The 24,885-nt window shown below is 46.7% G+C and overlaps 58 pseudogenes; all 58 read left to right on the plus strand.

Moving 5' to 3' along the window:
* The first annotated feature begins 172 nt into the window (after positions 1 to 172).
* Positions 173 to 291, plus strand: LOC140276691 (5S ribosomal RNA; annotated as a pseudogene).
* Positions 292 to 563: 272 nt separating this feature from the next.
* On the plus strand, positions 564 to 682 carry LOC140289152 (5S ribosomal RNA; annotated as a pseudogene).
* Positions 683 to 1,340: 658 nt separating this feature from the next.
* Positions 1,341 to 1,459, plus strand: LOC140267616 (5S ribosomal RNA; annotated as a pseudogene).
* Positions 1,460 to 1,728: 269 nt separating this feature from the next.
* On the plus strand, positions 1,729 to 1,847 carry LOC140289608 (5S ribosomal RNA; annotated as a pseudogene).
* Positions 1,848 to 2,119: 272 nt separating this feature from the next.
* LOC140289153 (5S ribosomal RNA) lies at positions 2,120 to 2,238 on the plus strand (annotated as a pseudogene).
* Positions 2,239 to 2,507: 269 nt separating this feature from the next.
* Positions 2,508 to 2,626, plus strand: LOC140267620 (5S ribosomal RNA; annotated as a pseudogene).
* A 269-nt stretch (positions 2,627 to 2,895) lies between these two features.
* Positions 2,896 to 3,014, plus strand: LOC140289609 (5S ribosomal RNA; annotated as a pseudogene).
* Positions 3,015 to 3,286: 272 nt separating this feature from the next.
* On the plus strand, positions 3,287 to 3,405 carry LOC140280754 (5S ribosomal RNA; annotated as a pseudogene).
* A 269-nt stretch (positions 3,406 to 3,674) lies between these two features.
* Positions 3,675 to 3,793, plus strand: LOC140314460 (5S ribosomal RNA; annotated as a pseudogene).
* Positions 3,794 to 4,062: 269 nt separating this feature from the next.
* On the plus strand, positions 4,063 to 4,181 carry LOC140320501 (5S ribosomal RNA; annotated as a pseudogene).
* A 647-nt stretch (positions 4,182 to 4,828) lies between these two features.
* On the plus strand, positions 4,829 to 4,947 carry LOC140290389 (5S ribosomal RNA; annotated as a pseudogene).
* Positions 4,948 to 5,216: 269 nt separating this feature from the next.
* On the plus strand, positions 5,217 to 5,335 carry LOC140274686 (5S ribosomal RNA; annotated as a pseudogene).
* Positions 5,336 to 5,604: 269 nt separating this feature from the next.
* Positions 5,605 to 5,723, plus strand: LOC140320512 (5S ribosomal RNA; annotated as a pseudogene).
* Positions 5,724 to 5,992: 269 nt separating this feature from the next.
* LOC140293730 (5S ribosomal RNA) lies at positions 5,993 to 6,111 on the plus strand (annotated as a pseudogene).
* A 269-nt stretch (positions 6,112 to 6,380) lies between these two features.
* On the plus strand, positions 6,381 to 6,499 carry LOC140290913 (5S ribosomal RNA; annotated as a pseudogene).
* A 269-nt stretch (positions 6,500 to 6,768) lies between these two features.
* Positions 6,769 to 6,887, plus strand: LOC140289610 (5S ribosomal RNA; annotated as a pseudogene).
* A 272-nt stretch (positions 6,888 to 7,159) lies between these two features.
* Positions 7,160 to 7,278, plus strand: LOC140300309 (5S ribosomal RNA; annotated as a pseudogene).
* A 272-nt stretch (positions 7,279 to 7,550) lies between these two features.
* LOC140289155 (5S ribosomal RNA) lies at positions 7,551 to 7,669 on the plus strand (annotated as a pseudogene).
* A 658-nt stretch (positions 7,670 to 8,327) lies between these two features.
* LOC140290083 (5S ribosomal RNA) lies at positions 8,328 to 8,446 on the plus strand (annotated as a pseudogene).
* A 269-nt stretch (positions 8,447 to 8,715) lies between these two features.
* LOC140289611 (5S ribosomal RNA) lies at positions 8,716 to 8,834 on the plus strand (annotated as a pseudogene).
* Positions 8,835 to 9,106: 272 nt separating this feature from the next.
* On the plus strand, positions 9,107 to 9,225 carry LOC140291391 (5S ribosomal RNA; annotated as a pseudogene).
* A 272-nt stretch (positions 9,226 to 9,497) lies between these two features.
* LOC140289156 (5S ribosomal RNA) lies at positions 9,498 to 9,616 on the plus strand (annotated as a pseudogene).
* A 269-nt stretch (positions 9,617 to 9,885) lies between these two features.
* On the plus strand, positions 9,886 to 10,004 carry LOC140267629 (5S ribosomal RNA; annotated as a pseudogene).
* A 269-nt stretch (positions 10,005 to 10,273) lies between these two features.
* Positions 10,274 to 10,392, plus strand: LOC140289612 (5S ribosomal RNA; annotated as a pseudogene).
* A 272-nt stretch (positions 10,393 to 10,664) lies between these two features.
* LOC140280765 (5S ribosomal RNA) lies at positions 10,665 to 10,783 on the plus strand (annotated as a pseudogene).
* A 269-nt stretch (positions 10,784 to 11,052) lies between these two features.
* Positions 11,053 to 11,171, plus strand: LOC140314463 (5S ribosomal RNA; annotated as a pseudogene).
* A 269-nt stretch (positions 11,172 to 11,440) lies between these two features.
* On the plus strand, positions 11,441 to 11,559 carry LOC140320523 (5S ribosomal RNA; annotated as a pseudogene).
* Positions 11,560 to 12,206: 647 nt separating this feature from the next.
* Positions 12,207 to 12,325, plus strand: LOC140290390 (5S ribosomal RNA; annotated as a pseudogene).
* Positions 12,326 to 12,594: 269 nt separating this feature from the next.
* LOC140320534 (5S ribosomal RNA) lies at positions 12,595 to 12,713 on the plus strand (annotated as a pseudogene).
* Positions 12,714 to 12,982: 269 nt separating this feature from the next.
* LOC140293731 (5S ribosomal RNA) lies at positions 12,983 to 13,101 on the plus strand (annotated as a pseudogene).
* Positions 13,102 to 13,370: 269 nt separating this feature from the next.
* On the plus strand, positions 13,371 to 13,489 carry LOC140290914 (5S ribosomal RNA; annotated as a pseudogene).
* Positions 13,490 to 13,758: 269 nt separating this feature from the next.
* LOC140293243 (5S ribosomal RNA) lies at positions 13,759 to 13,877 on the plus strand (annotated as a pseudogene).
* Positions 13,878 to 14,146: 269 nt separating this feature from the next.
* On the plus strand, positions 14,147 to 14,265 carry LOC140290391 (5S ribosomal RNA; annotated as a pseudogene).
* Positions 14,266 to 14,534: 269 nt separating this feature from the next.
* LOC140288825 (5S ribosomal RNA) lies at positions 14,535 to 14,653 on the plus strand (annotated as a pseudogene).
* A 269-nt stretch (positions 14,654 to 14,922) lies between these two features.
* On the plus strand, positions 14,923 to 15,041 carry LOC140287392 (5S ribosomal RNA; annotated as a pseudogene).
* Positions 15,042 to 15,313: 272 nt separating this feature from the next.
* Positions 15,314 to 15,432, plus strand: LOC140277493 (5S ribosomal RNA; annotated as a pseudogene).
* A 269-nt stretch (positions 15,433 to 15,701) lies between these two features.
* On the plus strand, positions 15,702 to 15,820 carry LOC140292138 (5S ribosomal RNA; annotated as a pseudogene).
* A 272-nt stretch (positions 15,821 to 16,092) lies between these two features.
* LOC140288818 (5S ribosomal RNA) lies at positions 16,093 to 16,211 on the plus strand (annotated as a pseudogene).
* Positions 16,212 to 16,483: 272 nt separating this feature from the next.
* LOC140289929 (5S ribosomal RNA) lies at positions 16,484 to 16,602 on the plus strand (annotated as a pseudogene).
* A 269-nt stretch (positions 16,603 to 16,871) lies between these two features.
* Positions 16,872 to 16,990, plus strand: LOC140292139 (5S ribosomal RNA; annotated as a pseudogene).
* Positions 16,991 to 17,648: 658 nt separating this feature from the next.
* Positions 17,649 to 17,767, plus strand: LOC140290085 (5S ribosomal RNA; annotated as a pseudogene).
* A 269-nt stretch (positions 17,768 to 18,036) lies between these two features.
* On the plus strand, positions 18,037 to 18,155 carry LOC140289613 (5S ribosomal RNA; annotated as a pseudogene).
* A 272-nt stretch (positions 18,156 to 18,427) lies between these two features.
* LOC140291393 (5S ribosomal RNA) lies at positions 18,428 to 18,546 on the plus strand (annotated as a pseudogene).
* A 272-nt stretch (positions 18,547 to 18,818) lies between these two features.
* LOC140289157 (5S ribosomal RNA) lies at positions 18,819 to 18,937 on the plus strand (annotated as a pseudogene).
* A 269-nt stretch (positions 18,938 to 19,206) lies between these two features.
* LOC140267640 (5S ribosomal RNA) lies at positions 19,207 to 19,325 on the plus strand (annotated as a pseudogene).
* Positions 19,326 to 19,594: 269 nt separating this feature from the next.
* On the plus strand, positions 19,595 to 19,713 carry LOC140289614 (5S ribosomal RNA; annotated as a pseudogene).
* Positions 19,714 to 19,985: 272 nt separating this feature from the next.
* Positions 19,986 to 20,104, plus strand: LOC140280776 (5S ribosomal RNA; annotated as a pseudogene).
* Positions 20,105 to 20,373: 269 nt separating this feature from the next.
* Positions 20,374 to 20,492, plus strand: LOC140314468 (5S ribosomal RNA; annotated as a pseudogene).
* A 269-nt stretch (positions 20,493 to 20,761) lies between these two features.
* On the plus strand, positions 20,762 to 20,880 carry LOC140320545 (5S ribosomal RNA; annotated as a pseudogene).
* A 647-nt stretch (positions 20,881 to 21,527) lies between these two features.
* LOC140290392 (5S ribosomal RNA) lies at positions 21,528 to 21,646 on the plus strand (annotated as a pseudogene).
* Positions 21,647 to 21,915: 269 nt separating this feature from the next.
* LOC140320567 (5S ribosomal RNA) lies at positions 21,916 to 22,034 on the plus strand (annotated as a pseudogene).
* A 269-nt stretch (positions 22,035 to 22,303) lies between these two features.
* Positions 22,304 to 22,422, plus strand: LOC140293732 (5S ribosomal RNA; annotated as a pseudogene).
* A 269-nt stretch (positions 22,423 to 22,691) lies between these two features.
* LOC140290915 (5S ribosomal RNA) lies at positions 22,692 to 22,810 on the plus strand (annotated as a pseudogene).
* Positions 22,811 to 23,079: 269 nt separating this feature from the next.
* LOC140293244 (5S ribosomal RNA) lies at positions 23,080 to 23,198 on the plus strand (annotated as a pseudogene).
* A 269-nt stretch (positions 23,199 to 23,467) lies between these two features.
* LOC140290393 (5S ribosomal RNA) lies at positions 23,468 to 23,586 on the plus strand (annotated as a pseudogene).
* A 269-nt stretch (positions 23,587 to 23,855) lies between these two features.
* LOC140288827 (5S ribosomal RNA) lies at positions 23,856 to 23,974 on the plus strand (annotated as a pseudogene).
* Positions 23,975 to 24,243: 269 nt separating this feature from the next.
* LOC140287403 (5S ribosomal RNA) lies at positions 24,244 to 24,362 on the plus strand (annotated as a pseudogene).
* A 272-nt stretch (positions 24,363 to 24,634) lies between these two features.
* Positions 24,635 to 24,753, plus strand: LOC140277502 (5S ribosomal RNA; annotated as a pseudogene).
* Positions 24,754 to 24,885: the final 132 nt, after the last annotated feature.

Here is a 24,885-nt window from a genome sequence, read left to right on the forward strand (position 1 = left end):
GTTGGCAGACACGAAGTGATCTGAGAGTCTCAGTTTCAGCTGCAGAAAATAATCACATGGGGGAAGAAGATGTGCCCGCTACACATCAGCCTTTCTCTGCAATTAACTGGTTGCATAGAGGAACCGTATGATTCCAGTACCTATATAATGGACATTTGTCAGAGATATTGTTGCTTACGGCCACACCACCCTGAATAAGCCCGACCTCGTCTGATCTCGGAAGCAGAGCAGGTTTGGGCCTGGTTAATACTTCGATGGGAGACCTCTTGGGAATACCAGGTGCTGTAAGCTTCTTCTCTTCTCTCTACCACCTGCATGTCTTTTGTTGCAACGTCTGATCATCCTGTGACACATGAGGAAGTTGGTCATCTTCAGCAGCTGCTGCTTCTTTGTTGGCAGACACGAAGTGATCTGAGAGTCTCAGTTTCAGCTGCAGAAAATAATCACATCGGGGAAGAAGATGTGCCCACTACAAGTCAGCCTTTCTCGGCAATTATCTGGTTACATAGAGGAAGTGTATGATTCCAGTACTTATATAATGCACATTTGTCACAGATATTGTTGCTTACGGCCACACCACCCTGAATAAGCCCGACCTCGTCTGATCTTGGAAGCCAAGCAGGTTTGGGCCTGGTTAGTACTTGGATGGGAGACTGCTTGGGAATACCAGGTGCTTTAAGCTTTTTCTCTTCTCTCTACCACCTGCATGTCTTTTGTTGCAACGTCTGATCACCTTGTGACACATGAGGAAGTTGGTCATCTTCAGCTGCTGCTGCTTTGTTGGCAGACACGAAGTGATCTGAGAGTCTCATTTTCAGCTGGAGAGAATTATCACGTCAGGGAAGAAGATGTGCCCACTACAAGTCAGCCTTTCTCGGCAATTATCTGGTTGCATAGAGGAACCGTATGATTCCAGTACCTATATAATGCACATTTGTCAGAGACATTGTTGCTTACGGCCACACCACCCTGAATAAGCCCCACCTCGTCTGATCTCGGACGCCAAGCAGGGTTGTAACTGCTTACTACTTGGATGGGAGACAGCTTGTGAATAACCAGGTGCTGTAAGCTTTTTCTCTTCTCTCTACCACCTGCATGTCTTTTGTTGCAATGTCTGATCACCCTGTGACACGTGAAGAAGTTGGTCATCTTCAGCTGCTGCTGCTTTGTTGATAGACACGAGGTGATCTGAGAGTCTCATTTTCAGCTGGAGAGAATAATCACATCAAGGAGGAAGATGAACCCACTACAAGTCAGCCTTTTTCGGCAATTATCTGGTTACACAGAGGAAGTGTATGATTCCAGTACCTATATAATGCACATTTGTCACCGATATTGTTGCTTACGGCCACACCACCCTGAATAAGCCCGACCTCGTCTGATCTCGGAAGCCAAGCAGGGTTGGGCCTGGTTAGTACTTGAATGCGAGACCGCTTGGGAATACCAGGTGCCTTAAGCTTTTTCTCTTCTCTCTACCACCTACATGTCTTTTGTTGCAACGTCTGATCACCCTGAGACACATGAGGAAGTTGGTCATCTTCAGCTTCTGCTGCTTTGTTGGCAGACACGAAGTGATCTGAGAGTCTCAGTTTCAGCTGAAGAGAATGATCACATCAGAGAAGATGATATGCCCGCTACACATCAGCCTTTCTCGGCAATTATCTGGTTGCATAGAGGAACCGTATGATTCCAGTACCTATATAATGCACATTTGTCAGAGACATTGTCGCTTGCGGCCACACCACCCTGAACATGCCCGACCTCGTCTGATCTCGGAAGCCAAACAGGGTTGAGCCTGCTTAGTACTTGGATGGGAGACTGCTTGGGAATACCAGGTGCTGTACGCTTCTTCTCTCCTCTCTACCACCTGCATGTCTTTTGTTGCAACGTCTGATCATCCTGTGACACATGAGGAAGTTGGTCATCTTCAGCAGCTGCTGCTTCTTTGTTGGCAGACACAAAGTGATCTGAGAGTCTCAGTTTCAGCTGCAGAAAATAATCACATCGGGGAAGAAGATGTGCCCACTACAAGTCAGCCTTTCTCGGCAATTATCTGGTTACATAGAGGAAGTGTATGATTCCAGTACTTATATAATGCACATTTGTCACAGATATTGTTGCTTACGGCCACACCACCCTGAATAAGCCCGACCTCGTCTGATCTTGGAAGCCAAGCAGGTTTGGGCCTGGTTAGTACTTGGATGGGAGACTGCTTGGGAATACCAGGTGCTTTAAGCTTTTTCTCTTCTCTCTACCACCTGCATGTCTTTTGTTGCAATGTCTGATCACCCTGTGACACGTGAAGAAGTTGGTCATCTTCAGCTGCTGCTGCTTTGTTGATAGACACGAGGTGATCTGAGAGTCTCATTTTCAGCTGGAGAGAATAATCACATCAAGGAGGAAGATGAACCCACTACAAGTCAGCCTTTTTCGGCAATTATCTGGTTACACAGAGGAAGTGTATGATTCCAGTACCTATATAATGCACATTTGTCACCGATATTGTTGCTTACGGCCACACCACCCTGAATAAGCCCGACCTCGTCTGATCTCGGAAGCCAAGCAGGGTTGGGCCTGGTTAGTACTTGAATGCGAGACCGCTTGGGAATACCAGGTGCCTTAAGCTTTTTCTCTTCTCTCTACCATCTACATGTCTTTTGTTGCAACGTCTGATCACCCTGAGACACATGAGGAAGTTGGTCATCTTCAGCTTCTGCTGCTTTGTTGGCAGACACGAAGTGATCTGAGAGTCTCAGTTTCAGCTGAAGAGAATGATCACATCAGAGAAGATGATATGCCCGCTACACATCAGCCTTTCTCGGCAATTATCTGGTTGCATAGAGGAACCGTATGATTCCAGTACCTATATAATGCACATTTGTCAGAGACATTGTCGCTTGCGGCCACACCACCCTGAACATGCCCGACCTCGTCTGATCTCGGAAGCCAAACAGGGTTGAGCCTGCTTAGTACTTGGATGGGAGACTGCTTGGGAATACCAGGTGCTGTACGCTTCTTCTCTCCTCTCTACCACCTGCATGTCTTTTGTTGCAACGTCTGATCATCCTGTGACACATGAGGAAGTTGGTCATCTTCAGCAGCTGCTGCTTCTTTGTTGGCAGACACAAAGTGATCTGAGAGTCTCAGTTTCAGCTGCAGAGAATAATCACATCAGGGAAGAAGATGTGCCCACTACAAGTCAGCCTTTCTCTGCAATTATCTGGTTACATAGAAGAAGTGTATGATTCCAGTACCTATATAATGCACATTTGTCACAGTTAATGTCGCTTACGGCCACACCACCCTGAATAAGCCCGACCTCGTCTGATCTTGGAAGCCAAGCAGGATTGGGCCTTGTTAGTACTTGGATGGGAGTCCTCTTGGGAATACCAGGTGCTGTAAGCTTTTTCTCCTCTCTCTACCACCTGCATGTCTTTTGTTGCAACGTCTGATCACCCTGTGACACATGAGGAAGGTGGTCATCTTCAGCTGCTGCTGCTTTGTTGGCAGACACGAAGTGATCTGAGAGTCTCAGTTTCAGCTCGAGAGAATAATCACGTCAGGGAAGAAGATGTGCCCACTACTTATCAGCTTTTCTCGGCAATAATCTGGTTACATAGAGGAACTGTATGATTCCAGTACCTATATAATGCACATTTGTCACAGTTATTGTCGCTTACGGCCACACCACCCTGAATATACCCGACCTCGTCTGATCTCGGAAGCCAAGCAGGTTTGGGCCTGGTTAGTACTTGGATGGTAGACTGCATGGGAATACCAGGTGCTTTAAGCTTTTTCTCTTCTCTCTACCACCTTCATGTCTTTTGTTGCAACGTCTGAGCACCCTGTGACACATGAGGAAGTTGGTCATCTTCATTTTCTGCTGCTTTGTTGGCAGACACGAAGTGATCTGAGAGTCTCAGTTTCAGCTGAAGAGAATAATCACATCAAGGAGGAAGATGAACCCACTACAAGTCAGCCTTTTTCGGCAATTATCTGGTTACACAGAGGAAGTGTATGATTCCAGTACCTATATAATGCACAATTGTCACCGATATTTTTGCTTACGGCCACACCACCCTGAATAAGCCCGACCTCGTCTGATCTCGGAAGCCAAGCACGGTTGGGCCTGGTTAGTACTTGAATGGGAGACCGCTTGGGAATACCAGGTACCTTAAGCTTTTTCTCTTCTCTCTACCACCTGCATGTCTTTTGTTGCAACGTCTGATCACCCTGTGACACATGAGGAAGTTGGTCATCTTCAGCTTCTGCTGCTTTGTTGGCAGACACAAAGTGATCTGAGAGTCTCATGTTCAGCTGGAGAAAATTATCACGTCAGGGAAGAAGATGTGCCCACTACAGATCAGCCTTTCTCAGCAATTATCTGGTTACATAGAGGAACCGTATGATTCCTGTACTTATATAATGCACATTTGTCAGACACATTGTTGCTTACGGCCACACCACCCTGAACATGCCTGATCTCGTAAGCCAAGCAGGGTTGAGCCTCCTTAGTACTTGGATGGGAGACTGCTTGGGAATACCAGGTGCTGTAAGCTTTTTCTCTTCTCTCTACCACCTGCATGTCTTTTGTTGCAACGTCTGATCACCCTGTGACACATGAGGAAGTTGGTCATCTTCAGCTGCTGCTGCTTTGTTGGCTGACACGAAGTGATCTGAGAGTCTCAGTTTAAGTTGCAGAGAATGATCACATCAGAGAAGATGATTTGCCCGCTACACATCAGCCTTTCTCGGCAATTATCTGGTTGCATAGAGGAACCGTATGATTCCAGTACCTATATAATGCACATTTGTCAGAGACATTGTTGCTTACGGCCACACCACCCTGAATAAGCCCGACCTCGTCTGATCTCGGACGCCAAGCAGGGTTGTACCTGGTTAGTACTTGGATGGGAGACAGCTTGGGAATACCAGGTGCTGTAAGCTTTTTCTCTTCTCTCTACCACCTGCATGTCTTTTGTTGCAACGTCTGATCACCCTGTGACACGTGAAGAAGTTAGTCATCTTCAGCTGCTGCTGCTTTGTTGATAGACACGAGGTGATCTGAGAGTCTCAGTTTCAGCTGCAGAGAATAATCACATCAAGGAGGAAGATGAACCCACTACAAGTCAGCCTTTTTCGGCAATTATCTGGTTATACAGAGGAAGTGTATGATTCCAGTACCTATATAATGCACATTTGTCACCAAAATTTTTGCTTATGGCCACACCACCCTGAATAAGCCCAACCTCGTCTGATCTCGGAAGCCAAGCAGGGTTGGGCCTGGTTAGTACTTGAATGGGAGACTGCTTGGGAATACCAGGTGCCTTAAGCTTTTTCTCTTCTCTCTACCACCTGCATGTCTTTTGTTGCAACGTCTGATCACCCTGTGACACATGAGGAAGTTGGTCATCTTCATTTTCTGCTGCTTTGTTGGCAGACACGAAGTGATCTGAGAGTCTCAGTTTCAGCTGAAGAGAATAATCACATCAAGGAGGAAGATGAACCCACTACAAGTCAGCCTTTTTCGGCAATTATCTGGTTACACAGAGGAAGTGTATGATTCCAGTACCTATATAATGCACAATTGTCACCGATATTTTTGCTTACGGCCACACCACCCTGAATAAGCCCGACCTCGTCTGATCTCGGAAGCCAAGCACGGTTGGGCCTGGTTAGTACTTGAATGGGAGACCGCTTGGGAATACCAGGTACCTTAAGCTTTTTCTCTTCTCTCTACCACCTGCATGTCTTTTGTTGCAACGTCTGATCACCCTGTGACACATGAGGAAGATGGTCATCTTCAGCTTCTGCTGCTTTGTTGGCAGACACGAAGTGATCTGAGAGTCTCATGTTCAGCTGGAGAAAATTATCACGTCAGGGAAGAAGATGTGCCCACTACAGATCAGCCTTTCTCAGCAATTATCTGGTTACATAGAGGAACCGTATGATTCCAGTACCTATATAATGCACATTTGTCACAGAAATTGTTCCTTACGGCCACACCACCCTGAATAAGCCCGACCTCGTCTGATCTCGGAAGCCAAGGAGGGTTGGGCCTGGTTAGTACTTTAATGGGAGACTGCTTGGGAATACCAGGTTCTGTAAGCGTTTTCTCTTCTCTCTACAACCTGCATGTCTTTTGTTGCAACGTCTGATCACCCTGTGACACATGAGGAAGTTGGTCATCTTCAGCTGCTGCTGCTTTGTTGGCAGACACGAAGTGATCTGAGAGTCTCAGTTTCAGCTGCAGAGAATAATCACATCAGGGAAGAAGATGTGCCCATAACACGTCAGCCTTTCTCTGCAATTATCTGGTTACATAGAGGAAGTGTATGATTCCAGTACCTATATAATGCACATTTGTCACAGAAATTGTTCCTTATGGCCACACCACCCTGAATAAGCCCGACCTCGTCTGATCTCGGAAGCCAAGGAGGGTTGGGCCTGGTTAGTACTTTAATGGGAGACTGCTTGGGAATACCAGGTGCTGTAAGCGTTTTCTCTTCTCTCTACAACCTGCATGTCTTTTGTTGCAACGTCTGATCACCCTGTGACACATGAGGAAGTTGGCCATCTTCAGCTGCTGCTGCTTTGTTGGAAGACACGAAGTGATCTGAGAGTCTCAGTTTCAGCTAAAGAGAATAATCACTTCAGGGAAGAAGATGTGCCCACTACAGATCAGCCTTTCTCAGCAATTATCTGGTTACATAGAGGAACCGTATGATTCCAGTACCTATATAATGCACATTTGTCAGAGACATTGTCGCTTGCGGCCACACCACCCTGAACATGCCCGACCTCGTCTGATCTCGGAAGCCAAACAGGGTTGAGCCTGCTTAGTACTTGGATGGGAGACTGCTTGGGAATACCAGGTGCTGTACGCTTCTTCTCTCCTCTCTACCACCTGCATGTCTTTTGTTGCAACGTCTGATCATCCTGTGACACATGAGGAAGTTGGTCATCTTCAGCAGCTGCTGCTTCTTTGTTGGCAGACACGAAGTGATCTGAGAGTCTCAGTTTCAGCTGCAGAAAATAATCACATGGGGGAAGAAGATGTGCCCGCTACACATCAGCCTTTCTCTGCAATTAACTGGTTGCATAGAGGAACCGTATGATTCCAGTACCTATATAATGGACATTTGTCAGAGATATTGTTGCTTACGGCCACACCACCCTGAATAAGCCCGACCTCATCTGATCTCGGAAGCAGAGCAGGTTTGGGCCTGGTTAGTACTTCGATGGGAGACCTCTTGGGAATACCAGGTGCTGTAAGCTTCTTCTCTTCTCTCTACCACCTGCATGTCTTTTGTTGCAACGTCTGATCATCCTGTGACACATGAGGAAGTTGGTCATCTTCAGCAGCTGCTGCTTCTTTGTTGGCAGACACGAAGTGATCTGAGAGTCTCAGTTTCAGCTGCAGAAAATAATCACATCGGGGAAGAAGATGTGCCCACTACAAGTCAGCCTTTCTCGGCAATTATCTGGTTACATAGAGGAAGTGTATGATTCCAGTACTTATATAATGCACATTTGTCACAGATATTGTTGCTTACGGCCACACCACCCTGAATAAGCCCGACCTCGTCTGATCTTGGAAGCCAAGCAGGTTTGGGCCTGGTTAGTACTTGGATGGGAGACTGCTTGGGAATACCAGGTGCTTTAAGCTTTTTCTCTTCTCTCTACCACCTGCATGTCTTTTGTTGCAACGTCTGATCACCTTGTGACACATGAGGAAGTTGGTCATCTTCAGCTGCTGCTGCTTTGTTGGCAGACACGAAGTGATCTGAGAGTCTCATTTTCAGCTGGAGAGAATTATCACGTCAGGGAAGAAGATGTGCCCACTACAAGTCAGCCTTTCTCGGCAATTATCTGGTTGCATAGAGGAACCGTATGATTCCAGTACCTATATAATGCACATTTGTCAGAGACATTGTTGCTTACGGCCACACCACCCTGAATAAGCCCCACCTCGTCTGATCTCGGACGCCAAGGAGGGTTGTAACTGCTTACTACTTGGATGGGAGACAGCTTGTGAATAACCAGGTGCTGTAAGCTTTTTCTCTTCTCTCTACCACCTGCATGTCTTTTGTTGCAATGTCTGATCACCCTGTGACACGTGAAGAAGTTGGTCATCTTCAGCTGCTGCTGCTTTGTTGATAGACACGAGGTGATCTGAGAGTCTCATTTTCAGCTGGAGAGAATAATCACATCAAGGAGGAAGATGAACCCACTACAAGTCAGCCTTTTTCGGCAATTATCTGGTTACACAGAGGAAGTGTATGATTCCAGTACCTATATAATGCACATTTGTCACCGATATTGTTGCTTACGGCCACACCAACCTGAATAAGCCCGACCTCGTCTGATCTCGGAAGCCAAGCAGGGTTGGGCCTGGTTAGTACTTGAATGCGAGACCGCTTGGGAATACCAGGTGCCTTAAGCTTTTTCTCTTCTCTCTACCACCTACATGTCTTTTGTTGCAACGTCTGATCACCCTGAGACACATGAGGAAGTTGGTCATCTTCAGCTTCTGCTGCTTTGTTGGCAGACACGAAGTGATCTGAGAGTCTCAGTTTCAGCTGAAGAGAATGATCACATCAGAGAAGATGATATGCCCGCTACACATCAGCCTTTCTCGGCAATTATCTGGTTGCATAGAGGAACCGTATGATTCCAGTACCTATATAATGCACATTTGTCAGAGACATTGTCGCTTGCGGCCACACCACCCTGAACATGCCCGACCTCGTCTGATCTCGGAAGCCAAACAGGGTTGAGCCTGCTTAGTACTTGGATGGGAGACTGCTTGGGAATACCAGGTGCTGTACGCTTCTTCTCTCCTCTCTACCACCTGCATGTCTTTTGTTGCAACGTCTGATCATCCTGTGACACATGAGGAAGTTGGTCATCTTCAGCAGCTGCTGCTTCTTTGTTGGCAGACACAAAGTGATCTGAGAGTCTCAGTTTCAGCTGCAGAAAATAATCACATCGGGGAAGAAGATGTGCCCACTACAAGTCAGCCTTTCTCGGCAATTATCTGGTTACATAGAGGAAGTGTATGATTCCAGTACTTATATAATGCACATTTGTCACAGATATTGTTGCTTACGGCCACACCACCCTGAATAAGCCCGACCTCGTCTGATCTTGGAAGCCAAGCAGGTTTGGGCCTGCTTAGTACTTGGATGGGAGACTGCTTGGGAATACCAGGTGCTGTACGCTTCTTCTCTCCTCTCTACCACCTGCATGTCTTTTGTTGCAACGTCTGATCATCCTGTGACACATGAGGAAGTTGGTCATCTTCAGCAGCTGCTGCTTCTTTGTTGGCAGACACAAAGTGATCTGAGAGTCTCAGTTTCAGCTGCAGAAAATAATCACATCGGGGAAGAATATGTGCCCACTACAAGTCAGCCTTTCTCGGCAATTATCTGGTTACATAGAGGAAGTGTATGATTCCAGTACTTATATAATGCACATTTGTCACAGATATTGTTGCTTACGGCCACACCACCCTGAATAAGCCCGACCTCGTCTGATCTTGGAAGCCAAGCAGGTTTGGGCCTGGTTAGTACTTGGATGGGAGACTGCTTGGGAATACCAGGTGCTTTAAGCTTTTTCTCTTCTCTCTACCACCTGCATGTCTTTTGTTGCAATGTCTGATCACCCTGTGACACGTGAAGAAGTTGGTCATCTTCAGCTGCTGCTGCTTTGTTGATAGACACGAGGTGATCTGAGAGTCTCATTTTCAGCTGGAGAGAATAATCACATCAAGGAGGAAGATGAACCCACTACAAGTCAGCCTTTTTCGGCAATTATCTGGTTACACAGAGGAAGTGTATGATTCCAGTACCTATATAATGCACATTTGTCACCGATATTGTTGCTTACGGCCACACCACCCTGAATAAGCCCGACCTCGTCTGATCTCGGAAGCCAAGCAGGGTTGGGCCTGGTTAGTACTTGAATGCGAGACCGCTTGGGAATACCAGGTGCCTTAAGCTTTTTCTCTTCTCTCTACCACCTACATGTCTTTTGTTGCAACGTCTGATCACCCTGAGACACATGAGGAAGTTGGTCATCTTCAGCTTCTGCTGCTTTGTTGGCAGACACGAAGTGATCTGAGAGTCTCAGTTTCAGCTGAAGAGAATGATCACATCAGAGAAGATGATATGCCCGCTACACATCAGCCTTTCTCGGCAATTATCTGGTTGCATAGAGGAACCGTATGATTCCAGTACCTATATAATGCACATTTGTCAGAGACATTGTCGCTTGCGGCCACACCACCCTGAACATGCCCGACCTCGTCTGATCTCGGAAGCCAAACAGGGTTGAGCCTGCTTAGTACTTGGATGGGAGACTGCTTGGGAATACCAGGTGCTGTACGCTTCTTCTCTCCTCTCTACCACCTGCATGTCTTTTGTTGCAACGTCTGATCATCCTGTGACACATGAGGAAGTTGGTCATCTTCAGCAGCTGCTGCTTCTTTGTTGGCAGACACAAAGTGATCTGAGAGTCTCAGTTTCAGCTGCAGAGAATAATCACATCAGGGAAGAAGATGTGCCCACTACAAGTCAGCCTTTCTCTGCAATTATCTGGTTACATAGAAGAAGTGTATGATTCCAGTACCTATATAATGCACATTTGTCACAGTTAATGTCGCTTACGGCCACACCACCCTGAATAAGCCCGACCTCGTCTGATCTTGGAAGCCAAGCAGGATTGGGCCTTGTTAGTACTTGGATGGGAGTCCTCTTGGGAATACCAGGTGCTGTAAGCTTTTTCTCCTCTCTCTACCACCTGCATGTCTTTTGTTGCAACGTCTGATCACCCTGTGACACATGAGGAAGGTGGTCATCTTCAGCTGCTGCTGCTTTGTTGGCAGACACGAAGTGATCTGAGAGTCTCAGTTTCAGCTCGAGAGAATAATCACGTCAGGGAAGAAGATGTGCCCACTACTTATCAGCTTTTCTCGGCAATAATCTGGTTACATAGAGGAACTGTATGATTCCAGTACCTATATAATGCACATTTGTCACAGTTATTGTTGCTTACGGCCACACCACCCTGAATATACCCGACCTCGTCTGATCTCGGAAGCCAAGCAGGTTTGGGCCTGGTTAGTACTTGGATGGTAGACTGCATGGGAATACCAGGTGCTTTAAGCTTTTTCTCTTCTCTCTACCACCTTCATGTCTTTTGTTGCAACGTCTGAGCACCCTGTGACACATGAGGAAGTTGGTCATCTTCATTTTCTGCTGCTTTGTTGGCAGACACGAAGTGATCTGAGAGTCTCAGTTTCAGCTGAAGAGAATAATCACATCAAGGAGGAAGATGAACCCACTACAAGTCAGCCTTTTTCGGCAATTATCTGGTTACACAGAGGAAGTGTATGATTCCAGTACCTATATAATGCACAATTGTCACCGATATTTTTGCTTACGGCCACACCACCCTGAATAAGCCCGACCTCGTCTGATCTCGGAAGCCAAGCACGGTTGGGCCTGGTTAGTACTTGAATGGGAGACCGCTTGGGAATACCAGGTACCTTAAGCTTTTTCTCTTCTCTCTACCACCTGCATGTCTTTTGTTGCAACGTCTGATCACCCTGTGACACATGAGGAAGTTGGTCATCTTCAGCTTCTGCTGCTTTGTTGGCAGACACGAAGTGATCTGAGAGTCTCATGTTCAGCTGGAGAAAATTATCACGTCAGGGAAGAAGATGTGCCCACTACAGATCAGCCTTTCTCAGCAATTATCTGGTTACATAGAGGAACCGTATGATTCCTGTACTTATATAATGCACATTTGTCAGACACATTGTTGCTTACGGCCACACCACCCTGAACATGCCTGATCTCGTAAGCCAAGCAGGGTTGAGCCTCCTTAGTACTTGGATGGGAGACTGCTTGGGAATACCAGGTGCTGTAAGCTTTTTCTCTTCTCTCTACCACCTGCATGTCTTTTGTTGCAACGTCTGATCACCCTGTGACACATGAGGAAGTTGGTCATCTTCAGCTGCTGCTGCTTTGTTGGCTGACACGAAGTGATCTGAGAGTCTCAGTTTAAGTTGCAGAGAATGATCACATCAGAGAAGATGATTTGCCCGCTACACATCAGCCTTTCTCGGCAATTATCTGGTTGCATAGAGGAACCGTATGATTCCAGTACCTATATAATGCACATTTGTCAGAGACATTGTTGCTTACGGCCACACCACCCTGAATAAGCCCGACCTCGTCTGATCTCGGACGCCAAGCAGGGTTGTACCTGGTTAGTACTTGGATGGGAGACAGCTTGGGAATACCAGGTGCTGTAAGCTTTTTCTCTTCTCTCTACCACCTGCATGTCTTTTGTTGCAACGTCTGATCACCCTGTGACACATGAGGAAGTTGGTCATCTTCATTTTCTGCTGCTTTGTTGGCAGACACGAAGTGATCTGAGAGTCTCAGTTTCAGCTGAAGAGAATAATCACATCAAGGAGGAAGATGAACCCACTACAAGTCAGCCTTTTTCGGCAATTATCTGGTTACACAGAGGAAGTGTATGATTCCAGTACCTATATAATGCACAATTGTCACCGATATTTTTGCTTACGGCCACACCACCCTGAATAAGCCCGACCTCGTCTGATCTCGGAAGCCAAGCACGGTTGGGCCTGGTTAGTACTTGAATGGGAGACCGCTTGGGAATACCAGGTACCTTAAGCTTTTTCTCTTCTCTCTACCACCTGCATGTCTTTTGTTGCAACGTCTGATCACCCTGTGACACATGAGGAAGATGGTCATCTTCAGCTTCTGCTGCTTTGTTGGCAGACACGAAGTGATCTGAGAGTCTCATGTTCAGCTGGAGAAAATTATCACGTCAGGGAAGAAGATGTGCCCACTACAGATCAGCCTTTCTCAGCAATTATCTGGTTACATAGAGGAACCGTATGATTCCAGTACCTATATAATGCACATTTGTCACAGAAATTGTTCCTTACGGCCACACCACCCTGAATAAGCCCGACCTCGTCTGATCTCGGAAGCCAAGGAGGGTTGGGCCTGGTTAGTACTTTAATGGGAGACTGCTTGGGAATACCAGGTTCTGTAAGCGTTTTCTCTTCTCTCTACAACCTGCATGTCTTTTGTTGCAACGTCTGATCACCCTGTGACACATGAGGAAGTTGGTCATCTTCAGCTGCTGCTGCTTTGTTGGCAGACACGAAGTGATCTGAGAGTCTCAGTTTCAGCTGCAGAGAATAATCACATCAGGGAAGAAGATGTGCCCATAACACGTCAGCCTTTCTCTGCAATTATCTGGTTACATAGAGGAAGTGTATGATTCCAGTACCTATATAATGCACATTTGTCACAGAAATTGTTCCTTATGGCCACACCACCCTGAATAAGCCCGACCTCGTCTGATCTCGGAAGCCAAGGAGGGTTGGGCCTGGTTAGTACTTTAATGGGAGACTGCTTGGGAATACCAGGTGCTGTAAGCGTTTTCTCTTCTCTCTACAACCTGCATGTCTTTTGTTGCAACGTCTGATCACCCTGTGACACATGAGGAAGTTGGCCATCTTCAGCTGCTGCTGCTTTGTTGGAAGACACGAAGTGATCTGAGAGTCTCAGTTTCAGCAAAAGAGAATAATCACTTCAGGGAAGAAGATGTGCCCACTACAGATCAGCCTTTCTCAGCAATTATCTGGTTACATAGAGGAACCGTATGATTCCTGTACTTATATAATGCACATTTGTCAGACACATTGTTGCTTACGGCCACACCACCCTGAACATGCCCGACCTCGTCTGATCTCGGAAGCCAAGCAGGGCTGAACCTCCTTAGTACTTGGGTGGGAGACTGCTTGGGAATACCAGGTGCTGTAAGCTTCTTCTCTTCTCTCTACCACCTGCATGTCTTTTGTTGCAACTCCTGATCACCCTGTGACACATGAGGAAGTTGGTCATCTTCAGCTGCTGCTGCTTTGTTGGCTGACACGAAGTGATCTGAGAGTCTCAGTTTCAGTTGCAGATAATGATCACATCAGAGAAGATGATTTGCCCGCTACACATCAGCCTTTCTCGGCAATTATCTGGTTGCATAGAGGAACCGTATGATTCCAGTACCTATATAATGCACATTTGTCAGAGACATTGTTGCTTACGGCCACACCACCCTGAATAAGCCCGACCTCGTCTGATCTCGGACGCCAAGCAGGGTTGTACCTGGTTAGTACTTGGATGGGAGACAGCTTGGGAATACCAGGTGCTGTAAGCTTTCTCTCTTCTCTCTACCACCTGCATGTCTTTTGTTGCAACGTCTGATCACCCTGTGACACGTGAAGAAGTTAGTCATCTTCAGCTGCTGCTGCTTTGTTGATAGACACGAGGTGATCTGAGAGTCTCAGTTTCAGCTGCAGAGAATAATCACATCAAGGAGGAAGATGAACCCACTACAAGTCAGCCTTTTTCGGCAATTATCTGGTTATACAGAGGAAGTGTATGATTCCAGTACCTATATAATGCACATTTGTCACCAAAATTGTTGCTTATGGCAACACCACCCTGAATAAGCCCAACCTCGTCTGATCTCGGAAGCCAAGCAGGGTTGGGCCTGGTTAGTACTTGAATGGGAGACTGCTTGGGAATACCAGGTGCCTTAAGCTTTTTCTCTTCTCTCTACCACCTGCATGTCTTTTGTTGCAACGTCTGATCACCCTGTGACACATGAGGAAGTTGGTCATCTTCATTTTCTGCTGCTTTGTTGGCAGACACGAAGTGATCTGAGAGTCTCAGTTTCAGCTGAAGAGAATAATCACATCAAGGAGGAAGATGAACCCACTACAAGTCAGCCTTTTTCGGCAATTATCTGGTTACACAGAGGAAGTGTATGATTCCAGTACCTATATAATGCACAATTGTCACCGATATTTTTGCTTACGGCCACACCACCCTGAATAAGCCCGACCTCGTCTGATCTCGGAAGCCAAGCACGGTTGGGCCTGGTTAGTACTTGAATGGGAGACCGCTTTGGAATACCAGGTACCTTAAGCTTTTTCTCTTCTCTCTACCACCTGCATGTCTTTTGTTGCAACGTCTGATCACCCTGTGACACATGAGGAAGTTGGTCATCTTCAGCTTCTGCTGCTTTGTTGGCAGACACGAAGTGATCTGAGAGTCTCATGTTCAGCTGGAGAAAATTATCACGTCAGGGAAGAAAATGATTTGCCCGCTACACATCAGCCTTTCTCAGCAATTATCTGGTTGCATAGAGGAACCGTATGATTCCAGTACCTATATAATGCACATTTGTCAGAGACATTGTTGCTTACGGCCACACCACCCTGAATAAGCCCGACCTCGTCTGATCTCGGAAGCCAAGCAGGGTTGTACCTGGTTAGTACTTGGATAGGAGACAGCTTGGGAATACCAGGTGCTGTAAGCTTTTTCTCTTCTCTCTACCACCTGCATGTCTTTTGTTGCAACGTCTGATCACCCTGTGACACGTGAAGAAGTTGGTCATCTTCAGCTGCTGCTGCTTTGTTGATAGACACGAGGTGATCTGAGAGTCTCAGTTTCAGTTGCAGAGAATGATCACATCAGAGAAGATGATTTGTCCGCTACACATCAGCCTTTCTCGGCAATTATCTGGTTGCATAGAGGAACCGTATGATTCCAGTACCTATATAATGCACATTTGTCAGAGACATTGTTGCTTACGGCCACACCACCCTGAATAAGCCCGACCTCGTCTGATCTCGGACGCCAAGCAGGGTTGTACCTGGTTAGTACTTGGATAGGAGTCAGCTTGGGAATACCAGGTGCTGTAAGCTTTTTCTCTTCTCTCTACCACCTGCATGTCTTTTGTTGCAACGTCTGATCACCCTGTGACACATGAGGAAGTTGGTCATCTTCAGCTGCTGCTGCTGCTTTGTTGGCAGACATGAAGTGATCTGAGAGTCTCAGTTTCAGCTCCAGAGAATAATCACATCAAGGAGGAAGATGAACCCACTACAAGTCAGCCTTTTTCGGCAATTATCTGGTTATACAGAGGAAGTGTATGATTCCAGTACCTATATAATGCACATTTGTCACCGATATTGTTGCTTACGGCCACACCACCCTGAATAAGTCCGACCTCGTCTGATCTCGGAAGCCAAGCACGGTTGGGCCTGGTTAGTACTTGAATGGGAGACCGCTTGGGAATACCAGGTACCTTAAGCTTTTTCTCTTCTCTCTACCACCTGCATGTCTTTTGTTGCAACGTCTGATCACCCTGTGACACATGAGGAAGTTGGTCATCTTCAGCTTCTGCTGCTTTGTTGGCAGACACGAAGTGATCTGAGAGTCTCATGTTCAGCTGGAGAAAATTATCACGTCAGGGAAGAAGATGATTTGCCCGCTACACATCAGCCTTTCTCGGCAATTATCTGGTTGCATAGAGGAACCGTATGATTCCAGTACCTATATAATGCACATTTGTCAGAGACATTGTTGCTTACGGCCACACCACCCTGAATAAGCCCGACCTCGTCTGATCTCGGACGCCAAGCAGGGTTGTACCTGGTTAGTACTTGGATAGGAGACAGCTTGGGAATACCAGGTGCTGTAAGCTTTTTCTCTTCTCTCTACCACCTGCATGTCTTTTGTTGCAACGTCTGATCACCCTGTGACACGTGAAGAAGTTGGTCATCTTCAGCTGCTGCTGCTTTGTTGATAGACACGAGGTGATCTGAGAGTCTCAGTTTCAGTTGCAGAGAATGATCACATCAGAGAAGATGATTTGTCCGCTACACATCAGCCTTTCTCGGCAATTATCTGGTTGCATAGAGGAACCGTATGATTCCAGTACCTATATAATGCACATTTGTCAGAGACATTGTTGCTTACGGCCACACCACCCTGAATAAGCCCGACCTCGTCTGATCTCGGACGCCAAGCAGGGTTGTACCTGGTTAGTACTTGGATAGGAGTCAGCTTGGGAATACCAGGTGCTGTAAGCTTTTTCTCTTCTCTCTACCACCTGCATGTCTTTTGTTGCAACGTCTGATCACCTTGTGACACATGAGGAAGTTGGTCATCTTCAGCTGCTGCTGCTTTGTTGGCAGACACGAAGTGATCTGAGAGTCTCATTTTCAGCTGGAGAGAATTATCACGTCAGGGAAGAAGATGTGCCCACTACAAGTCAGCCTTTCTCGGCAATTATCTGGTTGCATAGAGGAACCGTATGATTCCAGTACCTATATAATGCACATTTGTCAGAGACATTGTTGCTTACGGCCACACCACCCTGAATAAGCCCCACCTCGTCTGATCTCGGACGCCAAGCAGGGTTGTAACTGCTTACTACTTGGATGGGAGACAGCTTGTGAATAACCAGGTGCTGTAAGCTTTTTCTCTTCTCTCTACCACCTGCATGTCTTTTGTTGCAATGTCTGATCACCCTGTGACACGTGAAGAAGTTGGTCATCTTCAGCTGCTGCTGCTTTGTTGATAGACACGAGGTGATCTGAGAGTCTCATTTTCAGCTGGAGAGAATAATCACATCAAGGAGGAAGATGAACCCACTACAAGTCAGCCTTTTTCGGCAATTATCTGGTTACACAGAGGAAGTGTATGATTCCAGTACCTATATAATGCACATTTGTCACCGATATTGTTGCTTACGGCCACACCAACCTGAATAAGCCCGACCTCGTCTGATCTCGGAAGCCAAGCAGGGTTGGGCCTGGTTAGTACTTGAATGCGAGACCGCTTGGGAATACCAGGTGCCTTAAGCTTTTTCTCTTCTCTCTACCACCTACATGTCTTTTGTTGCAACGTCTGATCACCCTGAGACACATGAGGAAGTTGGTCATCTTCAGCTTCTGCTGCTTTGTTGGCAGACACGAAGTGATCTGAGAGTCTCAGTTTCAGCTGAAGAGAATGATCACATCAGAGAAGATGATATGCCCGCTACACATCAGCCTTTCTCGGCAATTATCTGGTTGCATAGAGGAACCGTATGATTCCAGTACCTATATAATGCACATTTGTCAGAGACATTGTCGCTTGCGGCCACACCACCCTGAACATGCCCGACCTCGTCTGATCTCGGAAGCCAAACAGGGTTGAGCCTGCTTAGTACTTGGATGGGAGACTGCTTGGGAATACCAGGTGCTGTACGCTTCTTCTCTCCTCTCTACCACCTGCATGTCTTTTGTTGCAACGTCTGATCATCCTGTGACACATGAGGAAGTTGGTCATCTTCAGCAGCTGCTGCTTCTTTGTTGGCAGACACAAAGTGATCTGAGAGTCTCAGTTTCAGCTGCAGAAAATAATCACATCGGGGAAGAAGATGTGCCCACTACAAGTCAGCCTTTCTCGGCAATTATCTGGTTACATAGAGGAAGTGTATGATTCCAGTACTTATATAATGCACATTTGTCACAGATATTGTTGCTTACGGCCACACCACCCTGAATAAGCCCGACCTCGTCTGATCTTGGAAGCCAAGCAGGTTTGGGCCTGCTTAGTACTTGGATGGGAGACTGCTTGGGAATACCAGGTGCTGTACGCTTCTTCTCTCCTCTCTACCACCTGCATGTCTTTTGTTGCAACGTCTGATCATCCTGTGACACATGAGGAAGTTGGTCATCTTCAGCAGCTGCTGCTTCTTTGTTGGCAGACACAAAGTGATCTGAGAGTCTCAGTTTCAGCTGCAGAAAATAATCACATCGGGGAAGAATATGTGCCCACTACAAGTCAGCCTTTCTCGGCAATTATCTGGTTACATAGAGGAAGTGTATGATTCCAGTACTTATATAATGCACATTTGTCACAGATATTGTTGCTTACGGCCACACCACCCTGAATAAGCCCGACCTCGTCTGATCTTGGAAGCCAAGCAGGTTTGGGCCTGGTTAGTACTTGGATGGGAGACTGCTTGGGAATACCAGGTGCTTTAAGCTTTTTCTCTTCTCTCTACCACCTGCATGTCTTTTGTTGCAATGTCTGATCACCCTGTGACACGTGAAGAAGTTGGTCATCTTCAGCTGCTGCTGCTTTGTTGATAGACACGAGGTGATCTGAGAGTCTCATTTTCAGCTGGAGAGAATAATCACATCAAGGAGGAAGATGAACCCACTACAAGTCAGCCTTTTTCGGCAATTATCTGGTTACACAGAGGAAGTGTATGATTCCAGTACCTATATAATGCACATTTGTCACCGATATTGTTGCTTACGGCCACACCACCCTGAATAAGCCCGACCTCGTCTGATCTCGGAAGCCAAGCAGGGTTGGGCCTGGTTAGTACTTGAATGCGAGACCGCTTGGGAATACCAGGTGCCTTAAGCTTTTTCTCTTCTCTCTACCACCTACATGTCTTTTGTTGCAACGTCTGATCACCCTGAGACACATGAGGAAGTTGGTCATCTTCAGCTTCTGCTGCTTTGTTGGCAGACACGAAGTGATCTGAGAGTCTCAGTTTCAGCTGAAGAGAATGATCACATCAGAGAAGATGATATGCCCGCTACACATCAGCCTTTCTCGGCAATTATCTGGTTGCATAGAGGAACCGTATGATTCCAGTACCTATATAATGCACATTTGTCAGAGACATTGTCGCTTGCGGCCACACCACCCTGAACATGCCCGACCTCGTCTGATCTCGGAAGCCAAACAGGGTTGAGCCTGCTTAGTACTTGGATGGGAGACTGCTTGGGAATACCAGGTGCTGTACGCTTCTTCTCTCCTCTCTACCACCTGCATGTCTTTTGTTGCAACGTCTGATCATCCTGTGACACATGAGGAAGTTGGTCATCTTCAGCAGCTGCTGCTTCTTTGTTGGCAGACACAAAGTGATCTGAGAGTCTCAGTTTCAGCTGCAGAGAATAATCACATCAGGGAAGAAGATGTGCCCACTACAAGTCAGCCTTTCTCTGCAATTATCTGGTTACATAGAAGAAGTGTATGATTCCAGTACCTATATAATGCACATTTGTCACAGTTAATGTCGCTTACGGCCACACCACCCTGAATAAGCCCGACCTCGTCTGATCTTGGAAGCCAAGCAGGATTGGGCCTTGTTAGTACTTGGATGGGAGTCCTCTTGGGAATACCAGGTGCTGTAAGCTTTTTCTCCTCTCTCTACCACCTGCATGTCTTTTGTTGCAACGTCTGATCACCCTGTGACACATGAGGAAGGTGGTCATCTTCAGCTGCTGCTGCTTTGTTGGCAGACACGAAGTGATCTGAGAGTCTCAGTTTCAGCTCGAGAGAATAATCACGTCAGGGAAGAAGATGTGCCCACTACTTATCAGCTTTTCTCGGCAATAATCTGGTTACATAGAGGAACTGTATGATTCCAGTACCTATATAATGCACATTTGTCACAGTTATTGTTGCTTACGGCCACACCACCCTGAATATACCCGACCTCGTCTGATCTCGGAAGCCAAGCAGGTTTGGGCCTGGTTAGTACTTGGATGGTAGACTGCATGGGAATACCAGGTGCTTTAAGCTTTTTCTCTTCTCTCTACCACCTTCATGTCTTTTGTTGCAACGTCTGAGCACCCTGTGACACATGAGGAAGTTGGTCATCTTCATTTTCTGCTGCTTTGTTGGCAGACACGAAGTGATCTGAGAGTCTCAGTTTCAGCTGAAGAGAATAATCACATCAAGGAGGAAGATGAACCCACTACAAGTCAGCCTTTTTCGGCAATTATCTGGTTACACAGAGGAAGTGTATGATTCCAGTACCTATATAATGCACAATTGTCACCGATATTTTTGCTTACGGCCACACCACCCTGAATAAGCCCGACCTCGTCTGATCTCGGAAGCCAAGCACGGTTGGGCCTGGTTAGTACTTGAATGGGAGACCGCTTGGGAATACCAGGTACCTTAAGCTTTTTCTCTTCTCTCTACCACCTGCATGTCTTTTGTTGCAACGTCTGATCACCCTGTGACACATGAGGAAGTTGGTCATCTTCAGCTTCTGCTGCTTTGTTGGCAGACACGAAGTGATCTGAGAGTCTCATGTTCAGCTGGAGAAAATTATCACGTCAGGGAAGAAGATGTGCCCACTACAGATCAGCCTTTCTCAGCAATTATCTGGTTACATAGAGGAACCGTATGATTCCTGTACTTATATAATGCACATTTGTCAGACACATTGTTGCTTACGGCCACACCACCCTGAACATGCCTGATCTCGTAAGCCAAGCAGGGTTGAGCCTCCTTAGTACTTGGATGGGAGACTGCTTGGGAATACCAGGTGCTGTAAGCTTTTTCTCTTCTCTCTACCACCTGCATGTCTTTTGTTGCAACGTCTGATCACCCTGTGACACATGAGGAAGTTGGTCATCTTCAGCTGCTGCTGCTTTGTTGGCTGACACGAAGTGATCTGAGAGTCTCAGTTTAAGTTGCAGAGAATGATCACATCAGAGAAGATGATTTGCCCGCTACACATCAGCCTTTCTCGGCAATTATCTGGTTGCATAGAGGAACCGTATGATTCCAGTACCTATATAATGCACATTTGTCAGAGACATTGTTGCTTACGGCCACACCACCCTGAATAAGCCCGACCTCGTCTGATCTCGGACGCCAAGCAGGGTTGTACCTGGTTAGTACTTGGATGGGAGACAGCTTGGGAATACCAGGTGCTGTAAGCTTTTTCTCTTCTCTCTACCACCTGCATGTCTTTTGTTGCAACGTCTGATCACCCTGTGACACATGAGGAAGTTGGTCATCTTCATTTTCTGCTGCTTTGTTGGCAGACACGAAGTGATCTGAGAGTCTCAGTTTCAGCTGAAGAGAATAATCACATCAAGGAGGAAGATGAACCCACTACAAGTCAGCCTTTTTCGGCAATTATCTGGTTACACAGAGGAAGTGTATGATTCCAGTACCTATATAATGCACAATTGTCACCGATATTTTTGCTTACGGCCACACCACCCTGAATAAGCCCGACCTCGTCTGATCTCGGAAGCCAAGCACGGTTGGGCCTGGTTAGTACTTGAATGGGAGACCGCTTGGGAATACCAGGTACCTTAAGCTTTTTCTCTTCTCTCTACCACCTGCATGTCTTTTGTTGCAACGTCTGATCACCCTGTGACACATGAGGAAGTTGGTCATCTTCAGCTTCTGCTGCTTTGTTGGCAGACACGAAGTGATCTGAGAGTCTCATGTTCAGCTGGAGAAAATTATCACGTCAGGGAAGAAGATGTGCCCACTACAGATCAGCCTTTCTCAGCAATTATCTGGTTACATAGAGGAACCGTATGATTCCAGTACCTATATAATGCACATTTGTCACAGAAATTGTTCCTTACGGCCACACCACCCTGAATAAGCCCGACCTCGTCTGATCTCGGAAGCCAAGGAGGGTTGGGCCTGGTTAGTACTTTAATGGGAGACTGCTTGGGAATACCAGGTTCTGTAAGCGTTTTCTCTTCTCTCTACAACCTGCATGTCTTTTGTTGCAACGTCTGATCACCCTGTGACACATGAGGAAGTTGGTCATCTTCAGCTGCTGCTGCTTTGTTGGCAGACACGAAGTGATCTGAGAGTCTCAGTTTCAGCTGCAGAGAATAATCACATCAGGGAAGAAGATGTGCCCATAACACGTCAGCCTTTCTCTGCAATTATCTGGTTACATAGAGGAAGTGTATGATTCCAGTACCTATATAATGCACATTTGTCACAGAAATTGTTCCTTATGGCCACACCACCCTGAATAAGCCCGACCTCGTCTGATCTCGGAAGCCAAGGAGGGTTGGGCCTGGTTAGTACTTTAATGGGAGACTGCTTGGGAATACCAGGTGCTGTAAGCGTTTTCTCTTCTCTCTACAACCTGCATGTCTTTTGTTGCAACGTCTGATCACCCTGTGACACATGAGGAAGTTGGCCATCTTCAGCTGCTGCTGCTTTGTTGGAAGACACGAAGTGATCTGAGAGTCTCAGTTTCAGCAAAAGAGAATAATCACTTCAGGGAAGAAGATGTGCCCACTACAGATCAGCCTTTCTCAGCAATTATCTGGTTACATAGAGGAACCGTATGATTCCTGTACTTATATAATGCACATTTGTCAGACACATTGTTGCTTACGGCCACACCACCCTGAACATGCCCGACCTCGTCTGATCTCGGAAGCCAAGCAGGGCTGAACCTCCTTAGTACTTGGGTGGGAGACTGCTTGGGAATACCAGGTGCTGTAAGCTTCTTCTCTTCTCTCTACCACCTGCATGTCTTTTGTTGCAACTCCTGATCACCCTGTGACACATGAGGAAGTTGGTCATCTTCAGCTGCTGCTGCTTTGTTGGCTGACACGAAGTGATCTGAGAGTCTCAGTTTCAGTTGCAGATAATGATCACATCAGAGAAGATGATTTGCCCGCTACACATCAGCCTTTCTCGGCAATTATCTGGTTGCATAGAGGAACCGTATGATTCCAGTACCTATATAATGCACATTTGTCAGAGACATTGTTGCTTACGGCCACACCACCCTGAATAAGCCCGACCTCGTCTGATCTCGGACGCCAAGCAGGGTTGTACCTGGTTAGTACTTGGATGGGAGACAGCTTGGGAATACCAGGTGCTGTAAGCTTTCTCTCTTCTCTCTACCACCTGCATGTCTTTTGTTGCAACGTCTGATCACCCTGTGACACGTGAAGAAGTTAGTCATCTTCAGCTGCTGCTGCTTTGTTGATAGACACGAGGTGATCTGAGAGTCTCAGTTTCAGCTGCAGAGAATAATCACATCAAGGAGGAAGATGAACCCACTACAAGTCAGCCTTTTTCGGCAATTATCTGGTTATACAGAGGAAGTGTATGATTCCAGTACCTATATAATGCACATTTGTCACCAAAATTGTTGCTTATGGCAACACCACCCTGAATAAGCCCAACCTCGTCTGATCTCGGAAGCCAAGCAGGGTTGGGCCTGGTTAGTACTTGAATGGGAGACTGCTTGGGAATACCAGGTGCCTTAAGCTTTTTCTCTTCTCTCTACCACCTGCATGTCTTTTGTTGCAACGTCTGATCACCCTGTGACACATGAGGAAGTTGGTCATCTTCATTTTCTGCTGCTTTGTTGGCAGACACGAAGTGATCTGAGAGTCTCAGTTTCAGCTGAAGAGAATAATCACATCAAGGAGGAAGATGAACCCACTACAAGTCAGCCTTTTTCGGCAATTATCTGGTTACACAGAGGAAGTGTATGATTCCAGTACCTATATAATGCACAATTGTCACCGATATTTTTGCTTACGGCCACACCACCCTGAATAAGCCCGACCTCGTCTGATCTCGGAAGCCAAGCACGGTTGGGCCTGGTTAGTACTTGAATGGGAGACCGCTTTGGAATACCAGGTACCTTAAGCTTTTTCTCTTCTCTCTACCACCTGCATGTCTTTTGTTGCAACGTCTGATCACCCTGTGACACATGAGGAAGTTGGTCATCTTCAGCTTCTGCTGCTTTGTTGGCAGACACGAAGTGATCTGAGAGTCTCATGTTCAGCTGGAGAAAATTATCACGTCAGGGAAGAAAATGATTTGCCCGCTACACATCAGCCTTTCTCAGCAATTATCTGGTTGCATAGAGGAACCGTATGATTCCAGTACCTATATAATGCACATTTGTCAGAGACATTGTTGCTTACGGCCACACCACCCTGAATAAGCCCGACCTCGTCTGATCTCGGAAGCCAAGCAGGGTTGTACCTGGTTAGTACTTGGATAGGAGACAGCTTGGGAATACCAGGTGCTGTAAGCTTTTTCTCTTCTCTCTACCACCTGCATGTCTTTTGTTGCAACGTCTGATCACCCTGTGACACGTGAAGAAGTTGGTCATCTTCAGCTGCTGCTGCTTTGTTGATAGACACGAGGTGATCTGAGAGTCTCAGTT

This window comes from Leuresthes tenuis, unplaced genomic scaffold, assembly GCF_036924035.1.
Source record: "Leuresthes tenuis unplaced genomic scaffold, fLeuTen1.0.hap1 SCAF_1, whole genome shotgun sequence".
Classification (NCBI taxonomy): Eukaryota; Metazoa; Chordata; class Actinopteri; order Atheriniformes; family Atherinopsidae; genus Leuresthes; species Leuresthes tenuis.